The sequence below is a fragment of the Zalophus californianus genome, chromosome 5, assembly GCF_009762305.2.
Source record: "Zalophus californianus isolate mZalCal1 chromosome 5, mZalCal1.pri.v2, whole genome shotgun sequence".
Taxonomy (NCBI): domain Eukaryota; kingdom Metazoa; phylum Chordata; class Mammalia; order Carnivora; family Otariidae; genus Zalophus; species Zalophus californianus.
Genome location: NC_045599.1, coordinates 40,055,518 through 40,079,158, shown reverse-complemented (window position 1 = coordinate 40,079,158; position 23,641 = coordinate 40,055,518).

The window sequence follows — 23,641 nt, the reverse complement described above, 5'->3', positions numbered from 1 at the left end:
TTAAGTGTCTGCCTTCAGCTCAGGTCATGATCTTGGGGTCCTGGGATCGAGCTCTGTGCTAGGCTCCTTGCTTGGTGGGAAGTCTGCTTCTCCCTCTGCCCTCCCCCCCCCCCGCCCGTGCTCTCTCTTTCTCTCTCTCAAATAAATAAAATCTTTAAGAAGCACACACATACACAACCACATAAAATGTAATCAAATGTCACAGCCCAGTATGTCAACCTCATAAAGATTGGAGAAAAGCAAAAAATCTGTTCCTGGCTCCCTTCCATATTAATTGAATCTTATTCAGTGAAAATCAGTCAGTCCCTTGTTATTTGAGGCTAACTTTTAGCTCCTTTCTAGGCACTGCAGGGAAGCCCAAATGGAATGTGAGCTCAGGATGATGAAATACAGGAAGTAATGGGTAAACCAAGACCCACTTGAAGCAAAATGTGGGGAGCATCAGAAGGGGAGAGAAGTGATGGGTCCAGGGGTTGATTTTTCAACAGAGACTTCATGAATTTAAGTGGTTCTTAAATACAAAGATATGAATAAACAGAGAAGATCAGAAATAAAACTATAATTTGCAATGGTTTCTTTTAGAAAGCAACAAAGACAATTAGATGGGCCAAAAAGAATGAAGTGTGGACAGTGTCTCTTTTACCTTCCCACACCTAGCACTGACCAAGGCAGATTCCAAACACAAGTTTAGTTTGCAATCAAACAATGAGTTGGGTCATGGGTTCAACAAGAAGCTATGGCTAGAAAAGACTAAATGCTGATTGCCTGAATGAGTCTAGCACTTGATCCAGCAAGACTTTTTTTTTCTTTTGAAGTGTAATTTGATGTATGACATATATCAACTTCATGTGTACAACATAACAATTCAGTATTTTTATATACTGCAAAATGATCGGCACAATTAAGTGTAGTTAACATCCATCACCATACATAGTGATAGAATTTTTTTCTTGTGATGAAAACTTGTAAGATTTAGTCTCTTAGCAAATTTAAATATGCAACAGAATATTATTAACTATAGCAGCCGTGCTGTACATGACATGGGCATGCCTTACTTTATAGCTGGAAGTTTGTACCTTTTGACTCTCTTCACCCATTTTGCCCACCCTCATCCCACACCCTCATCTGGCAACCAGCAGTCTGTCAATCTGTTCTCTATATCTATGAGCTTGGTTTTCTTTCTTTTTTTAAAAAGATTGCACATATAATTGAGATCATACAGAATTTGTCTTTCTCTGTCTGGGTAACTTCATTTAGCCTAATGCCCTCAAGGTGTGCCCATGTTGCTGCAAATGGCAGGATTTCCTTCTTTTTATGGCTGAATAATATTCCATTCTATCTACACACCATATTTTCTTTACCCATTCATCTACTATGGGCACTTAGGTTGTTTTCAAATTTTGGTTATTGTAAATAATGCCACTATGAACATGGGGGTATGTACATCTTTTTGAGTTAGTGCCTTCATTTTCCTTGGATAAATACCCAGAAGTGGAATTGCTGGATCATATGGATGGTAGTTCTATTTTCAATTTTTTAAGGAAGCTTCATACTGTTTTACATAGTGGCTGCACCAACTTACCTTCCCACCAACAGTGCCCCAGGGTGGGTGCCCTTCTCTCCACGTTCTCACCAATACTTGTTATTTCTCATCTTTAGATAGTAGCCAGGTGTGAGGTGGTATGTCTTTGTGGTTTGGATTTGCCTTTCTCTGATGATTAATGATGTTGAGCATCTTTTCATGTACTTGTTGGCCATCTGTATGTCTTCTTTGGAAAAATGTCTAATCAAATCCTCTGCCTATTTTTTAATTGGATTGTTTGGGGGGTGTTTTTGGTATAATGCTGAATGAGTTCTTTATATATTTTTGATATTGACCATTTATCAGATAAATGATTTGTAAATATCTTCTCTCATTCAGTAGGTTGCCCCTTCTTTTTGTTGTTGGTTTCCTTTGCTGTACAAAAAGCTTTTCATTTGATGCAGTCCCACTTGTTTATTTTTGCTTTTGCTGCTTATCTGGCAAGACTTGATCAATAGTGAGAAATGTGGATTCTTATGCAGAGGGAAATCTGGTCATAAGAGTTCATAAGCAGATTCGTGGAAAGAGAGGCAGAAAGATCTCTTAGTGACCAGGAGGACTCTGGGCTCAGAAGACCACATACTCCCAATCTATGGCCCACTCCCACATTCATAGTTAATGTCACTTTCTTTTTGGAGGACCAAGAGAGCATCTGCTACACTTTACTTCCAGCAAAAATGTCAAGCCCTCACAGAAGACAGCTCTTCAATGTCCAGCATGCATTTCCACACCATGATCTTATCCTAAATCTTGCCTTCCAAAAAAAAGTCTTGCCTTTCAGCAGCTCTTTATAGAAGAATGACTTCACCATGGTACCCTGGCAACCTTGCAGAGATCCACTCAGGCAAAGGGTCAAACTGTAGCTTATGTGAGTCTTGGGAACACTTGTGATTCTCTGAGTACCTGAACCTGAGAGGTGGGGGCCTGCTGGAGCTACGGTGAGGTCATCTCCCACTTACCCTTCCATCTCCCCTGGAAGGCTGTCTTAAGACATTCTTCATTGCCTCCCAGGTTCTGTGAGGTCTAAGGCCTCCTGTTCTACCCCACTCAGAAAAGAGCTGCAGAGTACAAAACCAAAACCTGTTTGCTATAGTCTAGAATGGACACTCAAGCAAGAGGATTCCTCACAAATCATGCGGTAGTCATCCAACCCCTTCTTGTCTGGTGTCATCCTTTCTGCTGTATGGGACAAAGCGGACAGGGAGCTGACGCTTTTGGTTTATTCTTCTCTTTGCTGTCTATGTAAGTGATCAACTGCCTGATCTAAAAGCGGTTCCTGTCTCTTCAGCAGCTGACTCAATCAGGCTTAGCCTTGGGCCACCTGGGTGGCTCAGTGGGTTAAGTGTCTGACTTTTGATCTCAGCTCAGGTCTTGATCTCAGGCTTGTGATTTCAAGCCCTGCATCAGGCTCTACTTAAAACAAAACAAAACAGGCTTAGTCTTGCCTTGTCTTAAATGTGTGTGCTTGGCACCCTTCCAAAACACAGCCAAATAGCATGTACACCGTGTGGGTGCGACTTGGAGAGGAACATGAAAATTTCACGGTACACTGCCAAGTTTAGGTCCTCACTCAGCATCTCAGCTATAAGTCATTTCCTCCTTTCCAAGTTACACGGTGACTCTACTGACCAGCAGTACAGTTTGAAGTGGCATTTTTACTAAGGTGTGTGGGCCCCTGGCAAGTCTCATACAAATGTGCACAATAGCTGATGTTTTCTCAACAACGTCTCCACCTTCTCCAAATCTTCCCAGTGTTGCCACTGCTCTTTTGTTCCTCGAATGCCCTTATTCTCCCTTTGGTGACTGAGAGCACAGGTCCTGGGGCTAGCTGATTTTGGATTCCTGTCCTAGCTCCTCTGCGGAGGAGGTTGTGTTCTCTCTCTCGGCATCAGTTGTTAACTACTTAGAAAATGAAGCCAACAAAATGAGTTCCTTATTGGATTGTTAAAAAGAGTAATGAGTTAGTGCGTACAAAATACTTATAAAAATTAGTACTTCAGAATGGGCACTCAGTATATGTTAGCTATTACTATTAACATCACTACCACCACCACCACCGTCACCCTCACCACCTCTCCATATCTTTTAGTTTTCCAGCCTCTTAACCATAACCTCAAACACAGCAGCCACCATGACCAACAACTTCATGAACAATACTCATGTATTTCATTTTGAGTGGTATTTAGAAGAATTACAATCTTGTCTTTAAGAAATTCCATATTTCTTTAGCTTGCTACAAAGAATAGAAGGAGAAGAATAGAATAATCACTGTATCTTGTAAACAAATGAGGGAGGTTTTTTTGGTATATGGTTTTGAATTTGAGACAATTTCAGACTTGCAGAAAAGATCTGAGTACAGTAAAAAAAAAAATTTTTTTTCAGAACCATTTGAGAGTAAACTGTTGACCTGATGCTCTCTCACTTACAAATATTAGTGCATACAAGCAAAGACATTCTCCAACATGACCATAATCTGGAATTTAACATTTATACCTTGCCACCATCTAAGGGTAAGATCCAATTCAAATTTCATCAGCTGTCTGAGTAATGTCCCTTACAGTGAAGGATCTGTTACACTCAGCTGTCAGGTCTTTCAGTCATCTTCAGTCCAGAAGACCTCTCAGTCTCTCCTTGATTTTCACGACCTTGACATTTTTGAAGATTACAGGCCAGCTTTTTTGTTGCATGTTGCTCAGCTGGGTTTATCTGATATTTCCTCGTGGCTAGGTTATGGAAGAAGCCAGACTGTGTTCCCAGTGGATCCTTATTTAAGTTGGCACATGGCTTGTCCCCTTAACTGATTTATGTTGTTCATCTCAATCACTTGATTAAGGTGAGGTCTGCCAGACTCCTCCAGGATACTTTCTTCCCGTTGTAATTAACAAGTATTTTGTGGGAAGTTACTCTGGAACTATGTAAATACCCCATTCCTAATCAAATTTTCAATTTATCATTTAAATATCAAAATGGACTCATGGTTTCCTACTTTGTTAAATGGATTATGATCCATTACTCAAGTTTTACTTGAGCCCCAAATTTTGAGCCTCTTCAAGCTGGCCTCTTTGCCTTTGGGTGTGTCCCCAACATTCTTTGTGCACTGCCTTGCTTTCTGGCACTACCAGATATTTCAGGTTTATGGATCAAAATTCTCTGCCCCCAGCCCTGAATAAATATCTTCTCCAAGGAGTGACTCTTAGTACTTAGTATAAGAGTAATCTTGGGGGATCATCCATATACTAGGTTGCTCATTTCAACTGGGGTGTCTAAAGTCTGATCTTATCCTGCATTCATGCCTCAGTTTACTAGTTCCATCCACTTGTATTGATGATGAAATAGAAAGAACAGTTGACAGGGGTCAGAAAAGTTTTAATCAAGCCCAATTTCTTTCATTTAATTCCTGTAGCAAATCATTTCACCTTTCTGACTCTCAGCTTATTCATCTATAAAGAAGGGTCACTAATGCCTACCATATAGGGCTGTGTGGATTAATTTAGATGGTATATGTTCAGTCCCTTGGTTTACAGCTGGCATTACAATAATGAAAATCATCATTCTCATTCCATCAAATCTAGAAAAAAAAAATCAGGCCTCATTCCTTGATTGGCAGAAGAGGGAACTGAGAAATAAGACATAAGTTCGATGGTCTTTTCTTTTTAACTCAACACCAGCAAAAAGTGTTCAGGTCTCAGAAACCATTTAAAACTCCACAGGTTATGAAAACACAGATGTAAAAATCTACGAGAATTATCTATGAATGTGGTATCAAAATCAAAGAAGAAAAAAGTTCATTTTATTATCGGTTATTATTCACAGGCAACCTATTTAGATCTGAATTCAACACTTTGAAGCCATTTGCAAAATCCTATCAGTCATTTCAGACAGCATAACAAAATTACTCCAAAACTTGGCTTGAAACAACCCCAGTTTATTATTTCTCGTGATTCTTGAAAATGACTGTATTCTTCTTCTGCTTCATGGATGTTTACTGGGGCACTGGGATGGTGGATATACAAAATACTGGCATTTATGGTTGGCTTTGGCTAGGAGCTCAGTAGAGGCTGTCTACAAGAAGTCTTGGTTGTCTGTAAGTTCAAGAAAGTACATTCCAAGATATGAAAACTGAAACTGTAGATGTCTTAATGTCTTAGCCTCAACAGATATACAACATCTCTTATGCTATATTCTGTGATTACAGTCAAGCCATAGGACCAGTCCAGATCTGAGGGGAGAGGAAATAGACTCTTTGGTGAAAGTTATTGCAAAAACGACGTGGCCATATTTAATCCACTACAAACCCATATTAAGAAGGGTGTCCAAGGCTTTCAAAGGATCATATGAGAGACAGTTAATGAATATGGTAACATCAGCCTTGAGATAAGATGAATTAGGAGACCTTAAGATATTATTCAAATACTTGGAGGGCTATCTTAATGAAAGAAGAATAGATTAGGATGTAGAACAGGATTTGAGAGTTTTTTTTGAAATGTGATGAGAAATTACAGGAATGTACAGTTTAGTATTTCAGTACTGAAACCAACAAACAGTGGTTGGCTGAGGCCATATTTAGTGTAGAAATGTTCTTATAATAGAAGATGGATTAGATCATCTTTAATACCTTTTCCAATTCTATGATCATAGATTCTAACAACTTCCTTAACCTGAGGCTTAATTCAAGAAGAAACCATTTTAGAATTGGTGAAGCTTTTCATCTGCCATTTCTTGGATTTTATCACAAGCAGAATTCCTCAGCACGGTAAATGTTGATGCACAAATTATTTTTTCTCTGGGTCCCATTTTTTTTTTTTAAGGTTTTGGCTATGAGATAAATGAGACTATAATAATTTAATCAAAAGCAAAGCTACTTGATGCTCAACACCAATTTAAATACTTAAAATATTTTCTTTTGAAATATTTAAAATAGCTCACACCATCTCACCAATACTTTAAAGAGTGACACTTTCACAGGTCCTGAGAGCCGGGCCTTCAGGTTGACCAGCTGAATTAGATAATGTGTGATATGTTTCTCTGCTCTAGAAGTCCCATAACTGTACATTTTCTTTTTTCTTTTTTTTTTTTAAGATTTTATTTATTTATTTGCCAGAGAGAGAGAGAGGACAAGCAGGGAGAGCGGCCGGCAAAGGGAGAAGCAGACTCCCCGCTGAGCAAGGAGCCCAACGTGGGACTCAATCCCAGGACCCCGGGATCATGACCTGGGCCGAAGGCAGATGCTTAACCGACTGAGCCACCCAGGCATCCCCGTACATTTTATTTTTCCCAGGGCAGAATAAAAGGAAAAACTATGGGAAACCATGGGGTTTGTGAAATTTGAAAGGAATCATTTTAAAAATGGTTCACCAGTGCCCTCTTCTGGCCAGTTCAGAGATGGAGCTACAGTTTGTCTAGAAAACAAAACAAAGCAAAGCAATAGACAATAGGTTAGTAAATATCTTTGTGTTAGGCACCCTGTTAGAGGAAAATAAGGAATTGCAAAGTTAAAAAAAAGGGAAGGGAGGGCTTATCATTTCTGGTTTTTGTTCTACTTCTCAGATGATAAGCCAGCTAAAAGAAACACTACCTCAAATGTAGGAGAAGGTGTGGAAACTTACAATGGATTTGGGGGCGTGTGTGTGTATCTGGGGGAGGGGTTGTACATGGAGTGATGGCAGAGTAATCAAACTGACCAATAAACCTGGAAGCCTTGGAAGCCTCTAATCCTCAGAGATTTTTACAGCATCCCTCAATATTTAGCCGTGTAGAGGGAGACGTTCAAGATTTGTCATGCCAGAACCTTGAAAAACAAACAGACTTTCTGCTGAACACAGGCTGCATTAATATTCAATCTTCTGCATTTCTTAGCATGGATGCCAAATCCAGGACTTCCAAGACATTATCATCAACAATAGCAGAAAGCACTTAGAAGGGACAGAGCTGATTCGGGTTCCAATGTAAGGAGCCTGCGAGTTGCTGTTCTGTCCTAACACGTAAAAAGATGAGGAGACTGAAAAATCAACAATTCTTCCTGGATCCATAAGACAAACTGCTGTTGCAAGATTGGAGAGACAGCCAGGCAATTACTGGGAATCATGGCTTACCAGAGAAGAGGCTCATCAGTGGAAACTGCCATGTCACCAGTACTGGGGTGGGAAATCCTGAACTGTAATTGATGAATTGCTGGAAGCTCAATGTGGACAAGTCTGAGAGTTAAAAACTCGAGGGGACTCCACAGTATTGTAAGATTCACCTCCAGGAGCTTGACAGGATTCCCACAGTATATATCAGAAAAATCCCTTGGGCTTCCAGCAGAGGAAAAGGGAAAAGGGACCACTTTATTTATTTAAGATTTTATTTATTTGACAGAGAGAACAAGCAGGGGGAGTGGCAGGCAGAGGGAGAGGGAGAAGCAGCCTCCCCACAGAGCAAGGGAAGCCCGATGCAGACTCGATCCCAGGACCCTGGGATCATGACCTTAGCCGAAGGCAGTCGCTTAATCAACTGAGCCACACAGGTGCCCAAAAGGGACCATTTTAAAATATGCCAGAGCAATCTGTTCTTAACAAGGCATGCCCTTCGGGGAAACTATTTAACCAGAGCCTAACCAACTGGGGTATTATCAGAGCCTAACTGATGTGGGGAAGAAAAATACCCAGCTACAGGCCATTTAGCCATCCTGTCCCATCCAAGTGGGGAGAACAAAAACTAAGAAACATTTGTGAAGTTCACAGTCCAGAGGCATAGGCTCACTAGGACTGAGACCTAATCATAGGGCAGAGAACACTTTTGCTCCCTGACTCCTCACCACCACATTACTGAAGGCCAATTTACAACAGTCCCTTTTACGTAGTACATGATACTTTCGGGTATCAGAAAAAAAGTTTTTTTTTTTTGCCTTTGTATCCAAAGGCAAAAAACACAATGGGAAGAGATGGAGCAAGCATCAGAACCAGACATGGAAGTGATGTTGGAATTATTAGACCAGGAATTTAAAACAGGTATGATTAATATGCTCAGAGCTCTAATAGATAAAGCAGACAGCATGTAAGAAGGGCAATATAAGCAGAGAGGTGGAACTCCTAAGAAAGAACCAAAAAGAAATACGAGAGATTAAAAAAAAAAAAAACCACTATAACAAAAATGAAGAATGCTTTTGATAGGCTTATGAGTAGACTGCCCACGGCTTAGGATAGACTCTCTGAACTAATGGATTTAGTAATACAATCCCTGAAAACTGAAAAGAAAGAGAATGAAGACTGAAAAACAACACAGAATATCCCAGGTATAACATGCATGTAATGGGAATCCTAGAAGGAGAAGAAAGAGGAAGGAACAGAAGAAATATTTGAAACAATGACTAAGAATGTCCCCAAATTAATGTCAGACACCAAACCATGGATCCAGAAAGCTCACAGGACACCATGTAGGATGAATGCCAAAAAAACCCCCACACCTATGCATAACATTTTAAAGAAAGAAAGAAAAAAAAGATAAAGAAAAAATCCTGAAAGAAGCCAGAGGAAAAATACCACCTTCCCTATAGAAAAACAAAGATAAAAATTACATCCAACTTCTCAGAAACCATGCAAGCAAGAAGAGAGTGGAATGCAATAATTAAAGTGTTGGGAGAAAAATCCCACCAACCTAAAATTCTGTACTTTGTGAAATATCCTTCATGAGTGAAAGAAAAATAAAGACTTCTTTAGATAAACAAAAATTGAGGAAATTTGTTGCCAGTAGAACTGCCTTGTAAAAAGTGTTTTCAAATAGTACTTTGGAGAGAAGGAAAATAATATAGGCCAGGAACTTGGATCTACATAAAGTAAGGAAGAGTATCAAGGGATAGGTGAAGGCAAAATAAAAACCTATATTATTTTTATTCTTAATTATCTAACAAGTAACAGTTCAAAATAATAATAGGAACCATGTATTTGATTATGCATATTTATGTACATGTATATATTATACATGTATTTACTTATGCTTATATATGAGTGGAATGAATGACAGCAATGACACAAGGAACGGGAGAGAGGAGTTGGAATTATTTTGTTATTATAAGGTATTCACACTACCCATGAAGTCATGAAGTTATTTGAAAGTGGACTTAATCTTAAATGTATATTGCAAACTCTTAAGACAACCACTAAAAAAAGTTTTAAGAGTGTAACTGATATGCTAAGAAATGAGAGAAAACAGAATCAGACAAAATGTTCAGTTAAAATCCCAAAAAGCAGGAAAAAGAAGACAAAAATAAGAACAAAGAACATGGCCAAAAAACAGAAAACAGCAACGAACGTGGTATATATTAATCCAACTATATCAATAATTACTTTGAATGTCAGTGGTCTAAATGCACCAATTAAAAAATAAAGGATTGTCAGGGTGCCTGAGTGTCTCAATTCATTAAGCATATGACTCTTGATTTTGGCTCAGGTCATAATCTCAGGGTCATGGGATCGAGCCCTGCAACAAGCCCCAAGTTGGGTTCCATGCTCAGCGTGGAGTCCACTTGTCCTCCCCCTCTACCCCTCCCCCTGCTCATATTTGCTCTCTCTCTCTCTCAAAAATACATTACATATATGCATACAGATAAACAAAAAGATAAGAGATTGTCATAGTGGATTAAAAAAATATGACCCAGCTGTATGTTTTCTACAAAACAACAAAAAAACAAAACAAAACAAAACAAAAACCCTCTTTAAATACAAAGACACAGATTAAACGTAAATGGATGGAGAAAAATATACCATGTTAACAGTAATCAAAGTAGCTATATTACTTTCAGAAAGAACTGACTTCAAAGGAAAGTTATAAGAAAAAAAGAAGAGTATTACATAATGATAAAGGGGTCAATGCTTCAAGAACCACTGCCTTAAAAGTAATGAAACTTATTTCCTGGGGTGCCTGGGTGGCTCAGACAGTTAAGCGTCTGCCTTAGGCTCAGGTCGTGGTCCCAGGGTCCTGGCCAGGGTCGAGCCCCGCATCAGGCTCCCTGCTCAGCGGGGAGCTCTGCCTCTACCTCCTGCTTCCTCTGCTTGTGTTCACTCGCGCTCTCTCTCTCTGTCAAAATAAATAAAATTTAAAAAAAAAACAAACTTATTTCCTTCCTCACCTCTATCTGCTAGCATAACTTATATCTGGAAGTTGATTAAAATTCACATAGAATTTTCAAACCTACTTCACTGCATTCAAACTATTAATCTGTAAGGATTACAGATGCCCATTTTTCAAATGAGGACGTTATGGTTAGTTGCCATTGTAAAGATCAGAATATTATTCATTCAGTGTAGTTTATTCAGAGCCTACTACCAGGTGGTCAGAGCACTAAGAAAATGCATAGAAAGGATTCTAAACCTATGTCTGGAGAGTTGGGGGGTGAGTGGAAGATGGCTTCCTGGAAGAAGTGAAATCTAAGTTAAGATGAAAGTGAAATGGTTCCTAGGCAAGGGACAAATCACAAATGAGCAATTACGCATTTTATTATAACTACAAAAAGGGGTCAATGAAAATGTTTAATTAAGAGAGTTACATGACCTGCAGCCACTCTGGAAAACAGTACAGAGTTTCCTCAAAAAGTTGAAAATAGAGCTACCTTACAACTCAGCAATTGCACTACTGGGTATTTACCCCAAAGATACAAATGTAGTGATCTGAAGGGGCACCTGCACCCCAATGTTTATAGCAGCAATGTCCACAATAGCCAAACTATGGAAAGAGCCTAGATGTCCATCAACAGATAAATGGATAAAGAAGATGTGGTCCATATACACAATGGAATATTATGCAGCCATCAAAAAATGAAATCTTGCCATTTGCAATGATGTAGATGGAACTAGAGAATATTATGCTAAGCGAAATAAGTCAATCAGAGAAAGACAATTATCATATGATCTCACTGATATCTGGAATTTGAGAAAAAAGGCAGAGGATCATAGGGGAAGAGTGGAAAAAATGAAACAAGATGAAACCAGAGAGGGAGACAAACCATAAGAGACTCCTAATCTCAGGAAACAAACTGAGGGTTGCTGGAGTGGTGGGGGGTAGGAGGGATGGGGTGGCTGGGTGATAGACAATGGGGAGGGTATGTGCTATGGTGAGCGCTGTGAATTGTGTAAGACTGATGAATCACAGACCTGTACCCCTCAAACAAATACATTATATGTTAATTAAAAAACATAAAAAAAAAGTTACATGACCATTCTGCTTCGAAGTGAAGAACAGATTAGAGGATTAAAAAGCTGACAGGAAAGAAATGGCTGATTCTAGGGCTGAAGCAGGCAAAATACAAGATGGCTCGCAAGCATCTTACAGTGCCTGAAACTAAGGAACTGAGAAGAAAACAAAAGACTTAAAGCTTGCCACATGGCTACAGAAGCGGAAAGCACTCCCCCCTGGCAAAAGCTGGAACAATGTGGCTAAAAAAATAAATAACCAAAATAAATAAATATCCATGAAACTCTGTCCTTCTATATAGATATAAATAAATTATTGGATACATGAATAAATAAGTACAGGAGAAGAGTCCATTCTTCCTTAGAGAGGAATTCAAAATAATTTATATAGATTCTCCACTCTCGAGGAGATGGAGCTTAACTTCCCTCCTCCCCTGTGTGGGCCACATTTACTGACTTTGTGCTACATAAAAGACTATGAAAAGGGATGGAAGCTAACTCTGCAATTAAGGAAACTGGCAAGTGCTATCTGGACCAAGTAACCAAGTTTAACCCTATCATGGCAAGTCGTATGGACAGCACACACCCATGGTATATGGCAAGAAGGGTGTCTCATTTTTGTGATGCTATCCCTGCCCAAATCCTCAGCTCCAGTTTAACCATGAGAAATATACTGAACAAACCCAAATTGAGGGATATTCTAAAAATGGCTAGAGCTCCATAAAGCGTGTCCAGGAATAAGCAGGATATATTAGCAAGGAATAAATGAGAAAGTGTGACCAACCAGAGGAGACTAAGGAAGCATGACTAGTAAATTTAATATAGTATCATGGATTAGAGACTGGGAGAGGAAAAGGACATTGGTGGAAAAAATAGTGAAACTGGAATCAAGTCTGAGGTTTAGTTAATAGTAATGTGTCAGTGTTGCTTCCTTAGCCATGACAAATGTACCAGGTAATGTAAAAGGTTAACAACAGGGTAAACTGGATGAGGGATATACATGGACTCTCCTGTATTATCTTTTTAATGTTTCTATAAATCTAAAACTATCCACAGATCCAAAGTTTGCTTAAAAGACAGCAAGATGTAGTGAGAGCAGTTAGGAAACTGTTTCAAGAAGTAAATAATGGTCTGAATTAGGGAAGTAGAGAGACACTGTATCAGAAAGAGAACAGAGTCAGTATGTTGAAAGTGGCTCAACATGACTTGGTGACTGTGTCAGGGGACAAAGGTAACTGGTGAGGTATAGAGAAGGGACAGAGAACACACTGGTCAAGCCAGCTCATAAATCCAGATCCTCTGCCTCTTTATGACAATTCAATGCACACTGTAACACATAGAAGAGCCCATCTGAAAGAACACAGGGAAATAATCCAGGCATGGGGCAGAGTGGTGGAAAAGAGATAGAGACGGGATGTTGACTACAGATGCACTAGGAAAACTGGTGGCTGGTTAGATCAAGGGCCACAGAAAAGTAGCCACCAAAGATGCCTTTAAGCCTAAAATCCGAAATGATGACGATGCTCTCAAGAAAACGGGAGAAGCCTGGAAAAGAAGGATTGACAGGAGAGATAATCAGATTTGTTTTATCAAGTATGTTTGAAAAGATTTCAAGGCCTCGGTGGAAATGCCCCATAGTAGAATGAAAGCAGGTAGAGTCTGGTGACATATATTGTGTATCTAGAGATGTGAGAAAGACTAACAAAGGATCATTAGAATCAGCGGGAATGAATTCATTAATAAAATGTGAGTTTAAGAGCAATAGGGCCAGGGGAGCCTGGGTGGCTCAGCTGTAAATTAAGTGTCTGCCTTCAGTGAGGGTCATGATCCCAGGGTCCTGGGATCGAGTCCCGCATCGGGCTCCCTGCTCAGCGGGAAGCCTGCTTCTCCCTCTCCCCACACATCCCCCCCGCTCTTGCTCTCTCTCTCTATCTCTCTCTCTCAAATAAATAAACTCTTTTAAAAAAAATTTAAAGAAGAGCAGTAGAGCCAGAAATCAAAATCTGTTCCATTTATTTTAACTTTCTTGACACCCTCTTCCTCTTGCTATGTTTGTTCCATACTCATCCTATATTTCCTTATTTGAAATGTGGTTAGTTGCATATTGACCTTTTGTGCCCAAATACAGGCTTCTACCTTTGGCTATAAAAATTTTTCTTTGTTCCCATATGTCATAAAAATACTTTCTCTTCTTTCCGTAAACATTTATATTTGTCAACTGGAATGCTTTCTTCTCCCCTGTTTGAACTTAGTTAATCATTCCTGGAAAGAAACCAGTGCCAGTCTGGGAGAAGGTAAAGCTGCTGGAAGGGGAGACTCAGGGCTCTATCAACAAGGAAGTGAGAATGGTAGGTGTTCACAACCATGCTGGGTCTAACGGAGGTTGTCTGCAACACTCAAAGCTTACTCGTTTAAAAAAAAAAAAAAACTTAGTATTAACAGCAGTTTGGAAGTTTCCTATAAATTAAATACACAATATGGAAAGATTTTACCAATAAGAGGAAAAAGAAAGGACAGGAAGTTGATCCTAGGTTTAACACATGCTGAAGTAGGGCAGCAGTAGTAATAATAACCATGTATTAAGCCTTTAGTGTCATGGTCTGAGCTATGAGCTTGACATGCATTATCCTCTTTATGCCTCGTGACAAGCCCATGAAGTAGATACAGATCCACAGTCCGTAATTCATCATTCCAAACCCCACAGAGTTCTGAGAACCAGAGGTTTTTGTTTGTTTATTTTGTAATCCTTTTGACAGCTAAACCTATCAGGAGTCGACTTAAGGCTATTTATTTTCATTTTTTTTTAAAGATTTTATTAATTTATTTGACAGAGAGAGAGACAGCAAGAGAGGGAATACAAGCAGGGGGAGAAGAAGGAGGCTCTCTGCCGAGCAAGGAGTCCCACGTGGGGCTCGATCCCAGGACCCTGGGATCATGACCTGAGCCGAAGGCAGACGCTTAACAACTGAGCCACCCAGGCGCCCCCCCCCCCTTTTTAATGGATTTTTTTAAAGGTTTTATTAATTTATCGACAGAAGGCTATTTATTTTCTTTATATTTGTTTTGCTGCAGAATTACTAGTGTGTTTGACCAGACGATGCTACCCTAGACACCACGGAGCTTTCTGTAATAAACAGTATGAGCATAATGACCTTTCTAAAATTAAGAAAACATCTGAATTCCAAAACTCATCAGCACCAGGGATTTTAGAGAAAAGACTAAAAACTGCGGGTCATAAATGTAAAGTTTCACTCAAAGTCACACAGGTAGATTTGAGATTAGGTGTGTTGTTCTCCAAAAGACCAGGCTTTCAGTTATTACATAATGTGCTGGAAATATTAATAACTTAACAGGTGGCACCAGAATTTATCTTGGGGAAAGTTTTGTCTTTGTTGGGCAAAGACCCTGAAAAAAATGTTCTGGGTGTGGTATTGAGGACCTACGTGTCATTTGGCTCTGCTCTAGATAAGGAAAGAAACTGATTGTTTTATTCTTGAGTGGAGGGGGTAGAAAAGAGGAAGAAGGAAAAGGAGCAACCAAATATTTGCTGGCTTGTCTTCAGCTTGAGGGGAAAGTGACTAAGAAAGACTCTGTAAGAGTGGCTCTAAAGGCTAAGGTTGCTGAAGATTCTAAGGTATGGTGTTAGAGTATTTTGTCATCTGGTATGTGATGTTACCTCTTCCACCATTTCTTTGTAAATTTATTAAAGTCTACTCTACCCTCAAATGCTTGGGGTGAATGCATTTTTCCCATTTTATCAGGTACCTTTTTTTTTATTTCAAGTTTTTATTTAAATTCTAGTTAGTTAACATATAGTGTAATATTGGCTCAGGAGTAGAATTTAGTGGTTATCAGGTACCTTTAGATTGAACAGTGTGCTTGACTCTGGAGATGAAAAACAAAAGGTCATGACCTCTAGTAGTTTAGTAGAAGACAGAGATAAAAAAGTGAAAAAATTAGAATTCCCAGTTTAACATTCTATAATAGAAGCATGCCGAAGTGCAGGGTTTGCAGAGATAAAGGAGCACCTCCATCTGCCCAGCAGAGTCGCATTATTCTCCCTGTGGCTCCACAAGTACAGCCAAGGCAGGGAAGACCATCTTCACATGATACTGACACGTGCTTCTTTAGTAACTGTTATTTAGAAATTCACTACTAGGATCGCTAATGCTGGAAGAAATTTCCCTCTTGAGCCCCACAGTTGCTTTTGATATTTCTTAGCAGTCCTGTATTCAAAAATACATTTTCTTAAGCTATTTTCTTCCTTAATTACCCCAACAGTCGACACTCACCACCTGTTTTTTCTGTGTTGAATACTAGAAAGCTCTAAAGAGGGTCTATGACATTATTTTCTTGCCACTCTGATGAATGATTAAAGGAACTCAGAATTTTGAGCCTGCAGGAAAAAAAAGTATTTAGAATGGGCCTGACAGTTTGTCTTCATAAACCTTTGTTTGAACTATGTCACTTCCCACCTTAAAACTTCTTTTAACCCCATGCCCACTTCCAGCAATGACTTGTTTCTCACTATCTTCAGAGAAAAACTTCCTGAAATCGATGTTCTTTGTTTCCACCTCCTCACATTCTGTTCACTTTCTAACCTTGGAAGTTTCCCAGAAGTTCCCTTCTGCCAACACCTAACACATAATAAGTATATTCACGTATTTGTTGAATGAAAAAGTACATCAGTTATAAAATTTCAATGTGCTCTGAAAACAGTGAGGTCAAGGTGCTTCCCCATCTGGCTTATTCTGATGAAGTAATAGGCTGAGGGTCAACAAAAGGACAGATGCAAGAAAAGAAACTTAGCAGCATCATATGAGGCAGGGAAAGAAGTACTTAACATTTTGTGTGATGCAGTGCAAGTACAGCTTTGAGTCAGAAGATAATTAACGAGATCTTAGACCTAATTATTAGAGTTTTGTGCATTGAGTGAGTGGGGGTGGGAAGGTGGGGGGGAGGGCAGCAGACCTTAGACCACTGTGGTCATCATACTGTCCTAGAGTAGCCGTCAAGGTAGTTCCCTTTCAAAAGCACAAAGACAAAATGGAAACATGCTGAGGGGGGACAACTTGAAGCACTATCAGATGAGAAGTAGTTGATGGACTGGATTATTTCACAGAAAGAAAATTTAAAGTGGACTATAGTTGTTATTAACAAACATCTGCTAAGGAGGATCATGGAGATAATAAAGTAGAATTTTTCTGAAGTCAAGAATTAGGATAAATAAATCAAAATTTCAAGAGAGGTTTCAGCACCATATAAGCAACTGCTGATCCTAATCTCTCACATGAAGAATTTAAGTATTGACTAGATGCCCACTAACAGGTGAGATTTAAACACAAGAGTTGAAGTTGGAACAGATGAATGTTCTCTTTCCTAGTCCTGTGAGGAACATAGTTATTCTAGAGAACAATTGCTAATCTTGGAAAGGCATGTTACCACCTGACATTTATTTTGCCTTAAAGCTGTGTTGATAATAAAATAGTATTTACATTCCCTAAGGTTAACTATGAGGTGTTTGTGATGATGATGTTATTGGAAGCATGAGGAACCTCTGATCTCAGTACCTCACTGACACCTAAACTGCAAGTGCTCACATCCACTATTTTCAACATTGAGTACCAAAAAAGCGAGTGCAAGAAAGAGAAGAATATTTCATCTCCAGTTAGATTCTTAGCAGTATTATAAAGACCTACTTCAATGAGACCAAAGTGGTCCGAGAGACAGGTCAGGGTGGATTTTCCAAAGCCACAGGGTGGGCCTCTACAAAGTCAAGAAACATCGTCCAAAAGCAATACAAGAATCATACAGGGGAAGGCTGCATATACTGTGCATAACAGTAAACAAACTTAGTGCATCTGTGAGGTTCAAACAGGTGTTTTATATAGAGAGAAAAACAGGGGTTATAGCTCAGGGGTAGAGCATTTGACTGCATATATAGAGAAAAACCCATTAGATAAAAAGTTCAGTATAGTCTTTTCAAAAAATGGTGCTGCAATAATTGGATATTCACATGTAAAAGAATGAAACTGGGCCCACTGGATCTTAGATCACTCACAAAAATTAACTCAAAATAGATTAAAGACTTAAATGTAAGACTGAAGCCATGAAACTCCTATAACAAAACATAAGAACATAGTTTCTTGACATGGCTCTTGGTAATGAGTTTTTGGATGTGACACCTAAGGCACAAGAAACAAAATAAAAAAAATAAATAAATGGAACTACATCAAACTAAAAAGTTTCTGCAGAGTGAAAAGACAATTTTTCTTTTTACAAATATTTACAATATTATAAATCTTTACAAACCATGTATCTAATAAAGGATTAATATTCAAAATGTACAAAAAATTCATTAAGCGTCTGCCTTCAGCTGGCTCAGGTCATGATCCCAGGGCTCTTGGGATTGAGCCCCACTTTGGGCTCCCTCTCCCTCTGCCCCCCCACCCTCTGCCACCCGCTTGTGAGCTTGCTCTCTCTCTCTCTCTCAAATAAATAAATCTTTTTAAAAAAAATGGGAAAAATATCCCATAAGGTATATGAACAAGGATACAGAAACTTACCCACAATTATGTGACCTACTGGTTTCTGACAAGAATAACATTGCAGAGTGATCAAGAAAAATGGTAGTTTCAATAAATAAAATTGGGTTGACCATCCACAAATCCATGTTAAAAAAACTGAATTTTGCAACCTACTTACATCAGCCACAAAAATTAATTACAATGGATTGTAGAGCTTCCAGGATTACATAAAATATCCTCACAATCTTGGGGTGGGAAAAATTTTCTTAAATATGATACAAGAAAGACTAACAATAAAGGAAAAGATTGCTAAATTGGACTCAATTAAAATTAAGGACATTTTCCACCAAAAGATATTATTAAGAGTTAAGATATAGCTAAGTCAGAGGTCTTCACATATCAGGCAAAATATATTAGGCTCCATGTCACTAGTTTCTGTCACTTTTCTTACCAGTCAAACCTTGGGCAGAGGATGTGAAAATCAACAGGTGCTCAAGCAACATCCGCATTCCAGCAAGTTTTATCAGCAACCACTAGAACAGTTCTCTTAAGTTTTGTCATCACTCTTTATTCAGGTGAATAATTAGTCCTTGAAACAGAGGGGAGTAGGTCATAGTATGTTTGCTGAGTTCCTGAAGACATGCACACATAAATATGTACACAGAGAAGAAAAGAAGACAGATGGAGAGATTTACACAAGGGTAGGCCATGTAGACACACTAAATATGACTAACAGCCTAGCAGGGTAGCAGAGTTGTTCCAGCCAATGCCTATCCCATCTCATCCCTTAAGGCAAAAAATATTTATTCTATCAAGATAGTGATCATATAAAGCCTTAATATATTATCCATTTATTTCCAATCAGTGGAAGGCTCATGTTATTACCCGCTAGTAATGATCATTCCAGGGGAAATGGAGGGATAGTATTTTTGCACAGCATTTATTTGCTTTTGTACGTTTATTTTTCACACCAAATGAATATATCATGACACACATTTTGGTAGCTGAGGATTTACTCAGAGTCGCATCCCAGTTGTAAGGGCAGACTTGTAATTGCTGCCCGGTGTGCCTCTTCATGTGCTCTTCAACTTGCTGCCTCCAAAGAGCCACTTCCCACCACAGTTTTAGGACAAGTCTCTAACTAGAATTTTATCCTACTTTTATAGCAATTAAGAAAACAAGACTGTACGAGGGCACAGGACATTACTGTACTTAAGTGTTTTTCAAAAGGCAAGTCAAAACTGGTGAATTATGTGACAGAACAGAATAAAAGGCACCAAGAGTCATCCCATATAATAAGGCTATGTTTTGTTTCTTAACAATTTTATTTGTCTACACATATGTAGGCTATAACACAAAATTTATTTCTTGCTTTGGATACAGTCAAAATGTTTAAAAATCAAGGTTCGGTGCAAAGAGCCCAGTGTTTGGCATGAGACAGGTCTAAATCTGAATGTTATTTCTGCTGGTGTCATTACCTAAAGAGTTCCTGCAATGAGATCCCAGCCAATTCCCTTCTCCTCAGACTGCTTATGAAACCAAAGAAAAATACCTTCTCTCAAATATTAACTCCCATTACAGTGGCTCTTAGAACCGTCTTACTGTCAACCAAACTGCTATTTAAATTATGAAAAGAGGGGCTCCTGGGTGGCTCAGTTGTTGGGCGTCTGCCTTTGGCTCGGGTCATGGTCCCAGGGTCCTGGGATCGAGGCCCGCATCGGGCTCCCTGCTCGGCAGGAAGCCTGCTTCTCCCTCCCCCACTCCCCCTGCTTGTGTTCCCTCTCTCACTGTGCCTCTCTCTGTCAAATAAATAAATAAATAATCTTTAAAAAATAATTATGAAAAGAAAAAAAATTTACTCACTCAACCTGTATCTATCAATGCTTAGCCTAAACTCCATAAACACAGAAATCCAAATCTATTTCCCTAGCAGTCAGGCCAGGATTTTTAAATATGAGGAACTCAGTGGCCATCTGAATTATAATGACGGCTGAATAAATAAAAGACTGAGTGAGCCAGTAAGTGACTATCTGTGGCAGGCAAGAGACACCGAAATGAACAAGGCATAGATCTGGGTCTTCAAGAAAAGAAGCATATGCATGTATTACTTTATTCATGTTTTCAGCAAATATTTATTCAGAACTTTCTATTTACCAGGCACTTGGTGAGGTACTTCAGTTACAAAACAACCATATGTGCTCCCTAAAGGGAAAGGGATATTACATAATAATCATATAAACAGACATAGAATAAAATTTAAGTGATGCAGGGTATCAGGAAATAATATAACAACAAGCCCTAGCGTACATGCAGAACAGAGTGAGGAACTACTTGGAAAGGCAGCTCCATGAGAAAATTATATTTAGCCTGAGTCTTGGAGGTTAAAACCTAAAAACTATTTTTTTTTCCCTGTGGAGAGTAGCTTTGAGGAAGAAATAACAGTAGATACTGTCTTGAAGGAAATTTCAGAAAGCCAAAGGGGACTTCAAAAGTTAATCTACATCTCTCAAGGCCAGATTTACCCTCAGGGAGGGACACAGACAATGATGTCATTATCTTTGCTACGTTGGTATAAAATGATGAGAAGCATTCAGCATTGAGGTTATTTCAGATACAGATTCAAGAAGAGAACATGGTAACAAATTAAGCTTGGGAGGTGGTACAAGGTAAGGGCAAAAGGAGGCAGTAAGGGGAACGCTTAGGTTTTGGCTTAACCAACCTGTTGGAAGGCAGAGAAGCAAAGGGGAGACTGAAGAGAAAAGTATTTGTGGTGAGTGATCAAAGTTATTATGGGACATATCACATTTGAAGTGCCCATAGGATGTCCAAACAGTCAAGAAGGCTCTTAGTATCTGGTCTGAAGATCCAAAGGCAGGTCTAGGAAAGAGATACGTATCTGGGGATTTTATAAAGATATAATTTAAATGATGTGAATGAATGAGTTTACCTAAGGAAAATGAAAAGTGAGACATGAATAGGGCACAGGACCAATACTTGAGAAACTCTAACTCTTCACTCATTAGAAGAAGAGGAGTCAATAAGGAGGATGAAGATGATATGAGAATGGAGAAGGAATGAAGAAATGCAGAGGACTGTGCAGTCATGAAACACAAGAAAAGAAATTATATCTTGGGGCGCCTGGGTGGAGCAGTAGGTTAAGCATCTGACTCTTGATTTCCGCTCAGGTCATGATCTTGGCAGCCTGGATCAAGCCCCACATTGAGCTCTGCGCTCAGCGGGGAGTCTGTTTGTCCCTCTCCCTCTCCATGACCACAACCTCCTTCTCTCTCCCTCCCTCTCTCTCTCTCTCACAAATAAGTAAAAAAATCTAAAAAAAGAAAAAAGAAAAAAAGAAGAAACGATATCGAGTGTGATCAAGTGTAAAGAATTAGAGGCCATGTGTTCTGAAAAATTGTCCATGGAATTAATTGATTTGAATTAGTGACCAAAACAAGAGCAAGTTCAGTGGCAGTAGAGAGGCAGGAGGAAGCTAGGATGGTGAAGGTTGACACATAAATGGAAGATGGGGGAACCATCACACACAGTTTCAACAGTGTGCTATGTGTTGCATTCAACCACCATGGCAGCCCAGAGAGAGCAGAAGTTTTCCACTAAGAAACAACATTTGAAGTGAACCTTAAAGACAGAGGAATTCAGCAATGCATATGGGTAAAGAAGAACATTCCGGTTAGATGGAATGGCATTATAAATCCTGAAAAAATAACAACAATGAAATTATAGTGATGGGCAATGTTTCTAAGTGTTTACCATGTGCCAGAAACTGTTGCAAACGTTTTACATGTATGAAGTTCGCCTGAACTATAGAGTCAACCTCTTCCTTCCTCTTCCATCATCAGCTCTTGGTTGGACTAGGACAGGAGCCCAGCAGCTGGTTTTCCTGCTGCTGCCCTTGTCTTCAAGTTTATTGTCTTAAGCAGGTAAAATAACCTTTTAGGATGACCACCATATCATGTCATTCCTGCGCCACAACTCTAAGGGCTTTCCCTCAGGTTCCAAACCGAAGTCCTTACTCCAGCCTACCCAGCCCTTCACCGTCCAGGCCTCCCTGCTTCCTTTACTACACTGCCTAGGTGTCCTTCCATCACTGTGCTCCAGCCAGATTATCCATCACCCTGGATGTTTGTCAAATGGGTCAGGCAAGTTTTTGCCTAAGAGCCTTGGCCCTCGCTGTTCTCTCTGTCTGGAGTGCCTGTTCTTGGATATCTGCATGGTTCAGTTCTACACTTCCTTCGTGTTTCTGTTCAGACGTCACTTAATGACCAATCTTATAACGCCTATCTCCCGATCCTCCAGCACCCTTACCCTTTTTATCCTTTTTCTCCATAATATTTATCATAATCTTGTATGCTTTATAATTATCAGATGACTTTCTTACTGCCTGTCTCCCCCAACTAAAATGCAATGGAGGCTCCTTGAGAGCAGGGACTGTCATTTTTACTCACTGATGTATCCCCAGACATGAGCACAGTGCAAGATCAGGGAGGATCTGAGATTTTACCCTATTGGAAGCTTGCCACAGTTAAAGGGATGCTGGCAGAAGACACAAGGCTGCTGAGTCAGAGACAAGGGACTTAATTATTCAATAGCAATAACCAGAGTGCCAGTGTCATCCGGTTTCCCAAGCCCCAGTTTCTACAAGGTGACATGACGAGGACCAAGTGGTACCTACAGAGAAAGTGCATTGTGCTCCATAAGAAGGATGCCATGCTTTTTAAAAATCCCTAATCTTTTTTAAGGGGCACCACACCCACTTAATCTTTGCACAGGTGAGAGATATTATCTTTATTATAATGAACAGGAAACAAACTTCCCCTTTGCTCCAGAGAGAAACACTATTCCACTTTCCAGGTCCATTTGTTGTACAAACTCTTGAAAAGAGCAACTGAGGCACAGGCAGGCAATCAGTGCCTCTCCTCACAAAACAGGCAGAAACACAAGATAGAATTGAGAACTGTCTCCCAATAACACGTGGTAGAACAATACTTATGCTTGAATGAAAGATAAACACTCTGAGTTAAATGCTATTATTATTTCAGATCTCAGATGAATAAAGTGAGGTACAGCATGAATGAACTACCTGTCTAAGAACACAGAGCTAGTAAGTGTCCGGTGAGCACAATCTAGCCCTGGAGCATACATACACACCTTAGGGACCTGACCCCTCTCTAACTCTAACCTGTCTCTCTGTCAGCTACCTTGGGCTTTGTGGATGAGTGACAGAGCAAAAGAAAAGAGAAAAAATAAAAAAAGGGAAAAGCTGGAAGAAAAGAAGAATAGAGAGCAATTTTTGGATATCCATACCCGTTTATATATCCAGAGCTAGAGTACAGGGGACCTTTGAGTTC